Source organism: Nicotiana sylvestris, chromosome 8 (assembly GCF_000393655.2).
Source record: "Nicotiana sylvestris chromosome 8, ASM39365v2, whole genome shotgun sequence".
Taxonomy (NCBI): Eukaryota; Viridiplantae; Streptophyta; class Magnoliopsida; order Solanales; family Solanaceae; genus Nicotiana; species Nicotiana sylvestris.
In genome coordinates, this window is record NC_091064.1 from 196,940,388 (window position 1) to 196,951,981 (window position 11,594).

Genomic DNA, 11,594 nt, shown 5'->3' on the forward strand with positions numbered 1-11,594 from the left:
ATAACTTGATTGAACGATTTAATACCCCATGGGTATGACTCAAACTGACCAGACTCTACCAAATAGAACCTAAAGTGGTCTATAAAAGACACGTGGTCTTTTTCATAAGGGCAAACAAAATATTCTAAAAGATAAAGAATGCACAACTTGACTGCATCCTCATCGTTTACCCAAGATCTATTTGTTACTATGTTTTTCAAATACCACTTCACTACTCTTTTTTTTGTTAGGAAAATAGCTATTACTAACTTGCTAACATAACTAGAAGTATATCCATAATCTGTAAACTGATTCACACAATTTAAACCGGTAATTAAACCAAACTCTCTCAATGAAAAATTCAATTTTTTCCCCTTCAAGTGGACTAAAAAAATGATTCATTAGACTTAGACAGTTCATCCTTCATCAGAAGATGAATAGCTTGGTTTTGCATGCAAATGGAGGGGAGAGACGGTAAGTAACCAAAACAAGTGTTTTTAAAAAGCTTTAAAGCATTTGGAGACAATAACTCTTTTATCTGGCTAGGAATGCTAGGATCACACAAAGTGTGGAATTTAAGCACCCCATAATCCATATTATGTGGGGCAAAATAATGTCCATTCTGCACAAAATGATAAATTATTTCGCATTAGTAAACTGCATAAAATTGAAGCATTAATCTACATATTATCTACACATAACTACACAATCACTACACAAATAGCTAAAAACAAATCAGGAAGAAAATATACATACAAATCTGCTTCAAAAAAATACAGCCTACCCACACATATAACTACAAAACACTACAAGACATCTACAGATATAAACATTATCTACAAAAATGCAGGAAGAAAAAAGTAACTATAGCTCTGTTTCAAAATTTAAAAGCTAACGACAATATAACTACAAAACGACTATAAAATAACTACAATTATAAACTGTAGAAAATCACAACTACAAATAATCTACAAAATTAAGACAACTAATCTACAATTTACCAAAACACTTAAAACAGAGATTTTTACATCCAAAACAAAACTAAAAAACTGGAAACAAAAATAATAAATGTTTACCTTCACCAAATTTTTTTCTGAACCAATTTTGGGAGTTTTTGGGACTGTTTCTTCGTTTTTTTTTTGTTTTAAGGAAGCAGGAGACAACTTGAATTTTTTAACTGTTGGAATTTTAGGGACATCTTCAACAAAGTCGTCATCTACACATACCTCTTTCCCCTTTCTTTTGAGTTGTTTGCCGCCAGTTGTAGCACTTCCTCCAGCATCTACATCATGCATTTGCTTTGTTCTCATCTCGGCACGAATTTGTCTAGGAGATGAACTGTGAGTAGTAGGTTCCATTGCATGTGTAGATTTTACTTGTTTTTGTGGTGATTTTGGTGTTAAAACACCCAAATCGAAAGAGGAGATATCACCTATTGTAGATTTTTAGGTATTTTTTTGGGAGATTTGATGTTCTTCATGTTTAACTTCAACTTGACTAAAGATGGGAACGAATTTTGTAGAATGATAACTTCAATATTTGATGAATTTAAATGGAGAATAATGAAGAACGTGGGTAGCTTTTGTTTTGTAAAGAAGAAAACAGATGCTAAACGTGGGGGAGTGAAGGAAAAAGGTAAAACGTGGGGGGGGGGGAGTTGAGCTGAAAGGAAAGAGAAACGTGGGAATATACGGTCCTATAATTATGCCTCATATAAATGCCCCATTAATTATATCCCTGTTTTAAATTATGGTATATAAATGGTAATTTAGTATACTAAATATAATTATTTCTAACCTTAAACATTGAGGGTAATAAGGTTTCCTTTCAGCCTAATAAATTTGAGGCCTCAACATTACTTTTAACTTGTATAGTTTTTTCTGTTTCGGGGGGGGGGGGTATATTAGAACAATTTTATAATCAATTACTATTGAATCTAAAAAGAATAGAAGAATAAATTTCAAATAACGATATTATGAAGTTTATGAAATAGTTCTAAGCCATCTTATTAAGTTTTGATTTTTACCACCATTTTTATTGAGTAGCTCCTGTTCAGTTAACTTGTATAGTTTAAAGTTGTTACTATACATATTACAAATACAAAATTGGATTCTCACGAAACTCTTTCTTTTCCCTTTTTCTTTTCATCCCTTCCAAGCCCGAGCCACTTCAAAAGAAATAGATAAATAAACTTCTTGCTTTTTTAATTTGCTTAGATAAAAAGAAAACCTCTATTATGCTCAACCATCTTTGTCTTAAGGATTCTTTTTCCAAAATGACATTATCAAATCAACACTTACCGACTAGGACTTCAATTGAAAAAGGTCGTTAACTCTAGGCTAGCTAGCGTTTGGACATAGATTTGACTGAAACTTAAAAAAATGAGTTTTTGAAGATGAGATGAAAAATAATTTTTGAAAGTTGAAATTGTATTTGGATATGCATTTTAAGAATTTAAAATTTTGTGAGTATTGTAAGATTTTCTTACGTTAATTTATTGGTGTCCCAATAAGTTTAAGGCCCATAATTAATATTTAATTAATGAGCAAATCTCATTCGTCTGATTAGTTACTTGATGGACGTACCGGATTAAGTGAGAACATCTATAAATTGGTCCTCTCCCCACCCATTAGGGTTACCGCATTTTATTTCTTTCTTCCATCACTAAAGGCGGCGGTAACGTAAAGCTAGGGCAAGGGGCGAGAAACCAATTTACCGATTAATGCTTCCGCTTCGAGATAATGGCTTACGATTCAAGTATATTTTCTGTAATAATTTTATATAAGATTATTATGTTCAAGATCCTTGTATGAATTAGAGTTTATGCTCACATGTGATATCATGAGTCTGGATTGTTTGAACGGTTAATCTTCATAAAGGAATTACATATATTTTAACTATCTGTTATGTCACGGCCGCAAAAGTATGATTCTAACTCTAAAGCCTTTAATTGCTTTTAAAATCCTAGAATAATTAGACAGATAAAATTGAAAGATTTATGCTTACTGCTTTTGCACAATAAAACGAGTTGAATTTTGCTTACCCTAGAGATGACTAGATCTAAATTGTATATGTGTTTTGGAACAAAGGAATTATAGAGGACTTAGAACCTTCACTGTATAATGATATGTTTGTTTTAATAGTAAGTCTTTGATTTGGTCAAAACCCTTTAAAGATATTTTGGGTTAACGCTTCAGGCACTAAGCCAAACACATCTAATAGCCTAGTTATGTAAGATTTTGAATAATGTTTAAATCCGTAAGGTGGTTGGTTCATCTTAAGTTTAGTCCTACGTTTTCAGTGAAGGTAACAAAGTAATTTATTTTGGTCTACTAAAATTGTTTCGACTATTAAGTCGATAGACCTATTTATTATTTATTTTATGTATGTGATTAATGTTTAATATAGTTTGTTAGTCACCAAAATGATCAAACTAGATTATTTAAAGTATTCACATGTATAATTTTTTTTGATATTTGTTTTATGTGTGCATTTATGTTTATATAGTTTGTTAGTCGCCAAAGTGGCTAAACTAGTATGTTTATAAAAATTATGAATACATAAAATTATAGCTTATCCATGAAATTAATAAAATGCCTATGATTAAAAATTAGTGGATAAATTAATTTTCACTATTGCTAGAACTTAATGGTTTACCCAAAGGTGCATCAATTATTCTATGAATAGTAAATATGATGAGGTAAATTAATATTCTTAGTCAAATATATATTGTCTGTCCAAAGATGGCATATATATTTGGTTAAAAATATTTAATTACCTATTAAAGACTAAATGACATTTAAATTATGATAGTGTGTCGTAGTATTTACCCAAAAGAAAATTGCGATATGCTTTAACTATTTTGTTGAATCCATTTTGATTTGTGAGCATGTATTATCTATTTGTAGCTATTCCTTTTCATTCGCTTGTTTCGTCTATTACTGTGTTCAACGGATTGAACTTCTCTGAATGGCGTGAACAAGTCCAGTCCCACTGAGGTGTGATGGATCTTGACTTGGCTCTGCTGAATGATAAACCCGCTGCCATTACTGACTCGAGCAGTGCGGATGAGAAGTCTTTTCATAAAGCATGGGAACGCTCTAATATGCTAAGCCTTATGTTTATGCGAATGAATATTGCCAACAACATTAAGAGTACTATTCCACAAACAGAAAGTACCAGGGAATACCTGAAGTTTGTGGAAGAACGTTTTCGTTCTGCAAATAAGTCTCTCGCTGGTACACTAATGGTTGAACTCACGACCATGAAGTTTGATGGGTCGCGTAGTATGCAAAATCATATCATCGAGATGACTAACATTGCAGCAAGACTTCAGACCTTGGGGATGAAAATGGATGACTCCTTCTTGGTTCAGTTTATTCTGAACTCGTTACCTCCTGAGTATGGACCTTTTCAAATTAGCTATAACATTATTAAGGATAAGTGGAATGTTAGTGAGTTGTCCAGTATGCTTACTCAAGAGGAGTCAAGACTTAAGAAACAAGGGAGTCATTCAATTAATTTCATGGGTCAAGAAGCTGGTAACTTAAAGTAAAGGCTAACAAGTTTAAGAAGAAGAAAGCACTTGCTAAAGCTCCACATGATGCTAAGAAGGAACATAAGGCAGATACGTGTCGTTTCAGTAACAAGAAAGGACACTATCAGAAAGATTGCTTGAAACATAAAGCTTGGTTCGAAAAGAAAGGTACAATTAGTGCTTTTATATGTTTCAAATCAAATTTAATAGAAATTCCTAATAATACTTGGTGGCTTGATTCTGGTGCAACTGCTCATGTATCTACTACATTGCAGGGATTACTTACGATCCAAACTACAAATCCAAATAAAGATTTCTTGTTCATGGGAAATCATATGAAGGCTCCAATTGAAGGGATAGAGACTTATCGTTTGATCATGGAGACTGGAAGTCACCTTGATCTATTACAGACTCTTTATGTACCTTCAGTTTCTAGGAATTTGATTTCTCTTTCAAGACTTGATGTTTCTGGATTTGATTTAAGGTTTGAAAATGGATGTTTTAATTTATATAAGAATGCTATTTTTTATGGTTCTAGTTTTCATAGTGATGGTTTATATAAGTTAAATTCGATATTGGTTTTTCTGAATCCTTTCTTACTGTTCAACATAATGTTGGAATTAAACGTAGTTCACTAGATGAAAGTTCTGCTTACTTGTGGCATAGACGTTTGGGTCATATATCCAAGGAAAGGTTAGAAAGATTATTAAAGAATGAGATTCTTCCGAATCTAAATTTTACTGATCTTACTATATGTTTGGATTGCATTAAGGGAAAGCAAACCAAACATAGTAAGAAAAGTGCCACAAGAAGCACCCAGCTTCTTGAAATTATACACACCGATATTTGTGGACCCTTTGATGTTTCATCTTTTGGTGGAAAGAAATCTTTTATCACTTTTATCGATGATCTTTCACATTATAGATACATCTATTTGCTGGAAAAAAATCTCAAGCAACAGATGCTCTCAAAGTGTTTGTTAATGAGATTGAAAGGTAATTAGATAAAAAGGTAAAAATCATTAGGTCAGATAGAGGTGGTGAATATTATGGAAAATATAATGAATCAGGACAATGTCCAGGTCTATTTGCAAAGTTCCTCGAGGAACATGGCATATGTGCACAGTATACTATGCCAGGAACACCTCAACAAAATGGTGTTGGAGAAAGGCGTAACCGAACACTTATAGATATGGTTAGGAGTATGATGTGTAATTCCTCATTACCCAAATCATTGTGGATGTATGCTCTTAAAACTGCTGTATATTTATTAAACAGGATTCCTAGTAAGGCAGTTCTAAAGATCCTTTTTGAACTGTGGACAGGAAGGAAACCTAGTTTAAGGCACCTGCATGTTTGGGGTTGCCCAGTGGAAGCTAGAGTTTATAATCCAAAAGAAAAAAATTAGATTCTCGAACAGTAAGTGGTTACTTTATTGGTTACCTAGAGAAATCTAAAGGGTATGTGTTTTACTGTCCAAATCATAATTCGAGAATTGTTGAAATCGGTAATGCAAGATTCATTAAGAATGGTGAAGTTAGTGGGAGTGTTGAAAAGTAAAGTGTGGAAACAAAAGAGGTAAGGGTCAATATTCTATTACCCACGAATGTGCCTACTTCCACACAAATATCAAATATTATTTCAGTTGTTGAAGAACACTTAAACAACACCGATCAACATTTGGATGAAACACTTCATGAAGAAACTAACTCACAAATATCTGACACAAATGAACCACAAGAACTTCCATTAAGAAAATCTCAAAGAGTTAGAAAATCTGCTATTTTGGATGATTATGTGGTTTATTTGCAAGATTCAGATTTTGACATTGGTCTTAATAAGGATCGGGTTTCATTTTCACAAGCCATAGAAAGTAATGAGTCTAACAAATGGATTGATGCCATGAAGGAAGAGTTAAAATCCATGGAATACAATAAAGTCTAGGATCTTGTTGAATTGCCAGAAAGTTCTAAAAGAATTGGGTGTAGATGGGTCTTTAAGACCAAAAGCGATTCAAATGGCAATATTGAACGATACAAAGCCAGACTTGTTGCCAAGGGTTATACTCAGAAAGGAGGCATCGATTATAAAAGAGACCTTTTCACTGGTCTCAAAGAAAGGTTCGTTAAGAATTATTATGGCTTTGGTGGCTCATTATGATTTAGAGTTACACCAAATGGATGTGAAAACTACCTTTCTTAATGGAGACCTCAAAGAGAAAGTCTATATGGACCAATCAAAGGGTTTTGAAACTAAAGGAAAAGGTCAAATGATATGTAAACTGAAGAAGTCAATATATGGACTTAAACAAGCCACACAACAATGGTATATAAAATTTAATGATACCATAACATCTTTTGGATTTGTGGAAAATACCGTTGATCGGTGTATATACCAAAAGATCAGTGGGAGCAAGTTTATATTTTTAGTCATATATGTTGATGATATTCTATTTGCTGCTAATGATTTAGGCATATTGCGTGAGACTAAAGATTTTCTCTCTAAGAATTTTGAAATGAAAGATATGGGTGAGGCATCCTATGTGATAGGAATAGAAATATTTCGTGATAGATCATAAGGATTATTGGGATTGTCTCAGAAAGGCTATATCGAAAGAGTTCTAGAGAGATTTAACATGAACAATTGTTTAGCAGGAATTGTTCTAATTCAAAAAGGGGACAAATTTAGTCTCATGCAATGCCCTAAGAATGATGTAGAACGAAAAGAAATGGAATCAATTCCTTACTCTTCTATTGTTGGTAGTCTGATGTATGCTCCGACTTTCACAAGACCAGATATTAGTTTTGCGGTCGGAATATTGGGAAGATATCAGAGTAACCCAGGAATTGATCATTGGAAAACTGCAAAGAAAGTTTTGAGGTACCTGAAAGGAACGAAGGATTACATGCTCATGTATAGGAGATCCAAGCATTTGAAAGTTATTGGATACTTGGATTCAGATTTCGCTGGATATATTGATACTATAAAATTCATGTTTGGTTATTTGTTCCAATTAGCTGAATGAGCAATATCATGGAAGAGTGCCAAACAGTCTGTCATTGCTACATCCACAATGGAAGCGGAATTTGTGGCATGTTTTGAAGCCAAAATTCACGCATTATGGTTGTGAAATTTTATTTCGGGACTTGGGGTTGTCGACACCATTACCAAGCCGCTGAAAATTTACTGTGATAATTCTGTAGCAGTATTCTTCTCCAAGAATGATAAGTACTCCAAAAGTTCCAAACATATAGAATTAAAGTATTTTACCGTTTAAGAGGAAGTACAGAAACAAAGAGTGTCACTTGAGCATATTAGAACATATCTCATGATTGCAGATTCGTTAATGAAAGGTTTACAGCCAAAGATATTTAAAGAACATGTACATAGAATGAGTCTTGGATGTATTTATGATTGATGTATTTATGATGTTTCGACACTCTGAGCTCATTTATGTGTTTCTGATATACATTAGTAATTTCTTGTTTCTCATAATGGTGTGCACATTATTGTTTTGAGATGTTACAGAATAAGTCTCAATGAGATATTATTGTGGACCATAATATTTTATAGCTTATGAACCTGATACGATAAATTACTAATGTTGTAGTATATGGAAGGGAGTATGTAGACAAATTATATATAACCGCCATAACTCATATTTAGTAGTTTATCGTATTATGGTATTTATGATGGACATTATAGAAGAGATTTGTTTATGCGCAACTAATGTTCCTATATTAAATATTAATATTATGTGATTATTAGGCCAAGCAGGAGAATGTAATATTTTCTTACGTTAATTTATTGGTGGCCCAATAAGTTTAAGGCCCATAATTAATATTTAATTAATGAGCAAATCTCATCCGTCCGATTAGTTACTTGATGGACGTACCGGATTAAGTGAGAACCTCTATAAATTGGTCCTCTCCCCATCCATTAGGGTTACCATATTTTATTTCTTTCTTCCATCACTAAAGGCGCAGTAACGTAAAGCTAGGACAAGGGGCGAGGAACCAATTTATCAATTAACGCTTCCGCTTCATGATAATGGCGTACGATTCAGGTATATTTTCTGTAACAATTTTATGTAAGATTATCATGTTCAAGATCCTGGAATGAATTAAAGTTTATACTCACATATATAATACTTCAAAAAGTACACAAGAGTTGTTTTTGGGATTTGAAGATTTTGAAACTAAAAATTGGTTAAAATTTACAAACAAACAGATATTTAAAAATAAATTTGAAAAAAAAACCTCTCAAATTTTATGGATCTTCGTAAAGGTAGTATCTTGTGGGATTTAAAGTGGATACGTTGCAAAGAGGGAGAACCACAAAACACTAAAAGAGAAAGGCAAATAAGCTCTCGTTTTATGGGGGCCATTCTGATAACAATTTCAAAGGAAAAAGAAGAGAGGATTGTCATTGTCACACCTCCTTTTTCACCTACACCCCCGTGAAGGGACGTAAAGGGAGTTTTTTCAATTAAAGGACAATCGAAACGGGATTTATTATTTAATTCAGAGTCGTCACTTGGGAGATTTATGGTGTCCCAAGCCACCGGTTGAATCCCGGATCGAGGAAAGATTAACTCTGTTTAACAGTCTGCGCACCAGAAATCCGGATAAGGAATTCCGTTAACCCGGGAGAAGGTGTTAGGCATTCCCGAGTTCCGTGGTTCTAGCACGGTCGCTCAACTGTCATATTTGGCTTAATTATCTGATTTTTATACAATTATGAACTTATGTGCCAATTTTACCTTTTAACCGCTTTTATTATTATCATTATTATTTTAACAAAGAATTGCAACGTTGTGAAAACGTATCTCGAACCACGTCACATCAATGTACCCGTGGTTATCGACATATTTCGACTCCGTTGAGATTTGGATTTGGGTCACATAAATGTGCACCCGGGTTTAAGAAGGTAATATTATTTAAAGTACGCGCTTAAAGAGACTAACGCGTTGTTATTTTGGGAAATGGCCGTGAAACTCGCTAAACGGCCTCTCCCTAAATCTAAGTATTTTAATATGTACAATTATCGAGGGCCCCGCAATCTAGGTGCTTTATTTGGCGAGACTCATCTCATTCTTATTTTAAAAGGGCAAACCTAAAGCAATCTATAATTTTCTACTTTATTTGTCTCTAAAAAAAGGAAAAGTCCTAATTAATTAACATTACAAAATCGGGCCTCATAGTTCAAGTCCGGATCCAAACAAAAGGACGAACATTTTAATGTGAATCTACTACCTAACTTAAAAGCCTAGTCCATCCTTAAGTGCCAACATGCCATATCAGTCTTGGGCCCAAAGAGCCCAAGCCATAAAATTCGTGCAGGCCAACCGTGAATTTTCAGTGGCCCAAAGTGGGCCTAGGACTAGCCTAGTTCAAATGAACATGATCATGCCGAGAAGATCGCGGGATAAGCATTTGCACACCACAATTACTCCAACTCTCCAGAGTGTGTTTACCAAATAGTAATAAAATACTACGACGTACGCTCGTTCAAATTAACTACTTATTCATATCCAATTATCATGACCAATTTGTTTAGTCAGTGCTAACGGTGCCTGCTTATTTTAAACAAGTTACTGATGATGCCTACTGATATTACTAGCCTAAACTGTTGATGCCTACTGATATTAGGTTTAACTCGAAATCAAACTTGATAACCCATCATACATTTGCAACCCCAATCATGTTTCTGAATTTGATTTTCAACAAAATAGTGTTATACTAAAGTGAGCACTATCTATACTAAAGCAGTTGCTAGATAACCATGAATTCAAGTAGTCCCAAAACAAATCAGCGCACATTCGAACATTCTGATGCTTCTGTTTCTAATTAAATTATCGTCCCTAACTGGTTGCCCACTTTGACATGTATCCCTTATAGCATAACGAATAAAGAGTTCAAATAACTTCATCTAGTACTAATTGTTATGGTAAAGCAACTAACAACCTAGCAACTCAAATTTGTAAACTAACAGCATGTCAACAGGAACATAGCAGTTCAGTAGCTCTTAATTACAATCAGTGTGTATCCACTATTCACATAATACTAAACACATAATCAATATCGACTAGATATAATTAACTAACAACTCATCCAATTGTAAACAACAGGCAACCTACAAATGAACACAAATCTGTGAATATTTCCATTTTCAACTTCAAGGAGCTACATCAAGGCGATTCGAAAAGTGTACCTGGATTGGAAAAACAGGACAAGAAGAAGGAGAAGAGGATCAACAGCAGTAGCAATACAACACAGCAGAACATCAAACAATCACTGTGAGTACCAGACCGCAGGTACCAACAGCTAGTGACATATGTAGCAGACCCAAGCGATAAACCAGAAATCCAGAAGTGTTTAAAACCCAACAGAATTACCAGAACCGACTCAAAACCAGCCTAAATAAACCCAAAGTCACTAGAAAACCAACCAGGGAACCTCTGAGACTCTCACAATCAGAAATCAAGCTAGAAACATGCAACTCATCAACTGGAATTCTAATTTGACTTCAGGAAACTAATGCAACAGTAGGTTTTCTCAATATTTTTCAAAGTCCGGCAGTGTGTGCCAATCTTTGGACTTTTTCTATTTTTCTGATTCTCAACCCTTACCGCCCATTCAAAAAAGGTCCCCCCAATGTCTCTACTAATCTCTATATTTAAACCCAAAACCTCAGCCTATTTTTCATCTCTAATCAGCACTTAGGAAAGTATTTCTGCCCATGATGTTCCCTTACAGTCCACTATCAAGTGTCTTATGCCCAAAGGTACAGGCAGCTCATAATATTCAATTAATCCCCCATGCTTTTATGTTTTGTTCCCCACTAATACTAAACAATTCATTAGTTTAATGGTACTTTAATATTTTACTGACAGCCCACTTAAACTAGCCAATTTCTGAACTCTTCAATTCCCAAATTACCCCTAAAACTACTGTGATTTACTGTCCTAGTCCAATCCCTTGTACCTTATCAGCTATAACCAATTTCCTTAATCAAAATCAAACAGCAACTCAAACTACACAGATTAGATCAAACATCAAACTGATATTAAATTACTA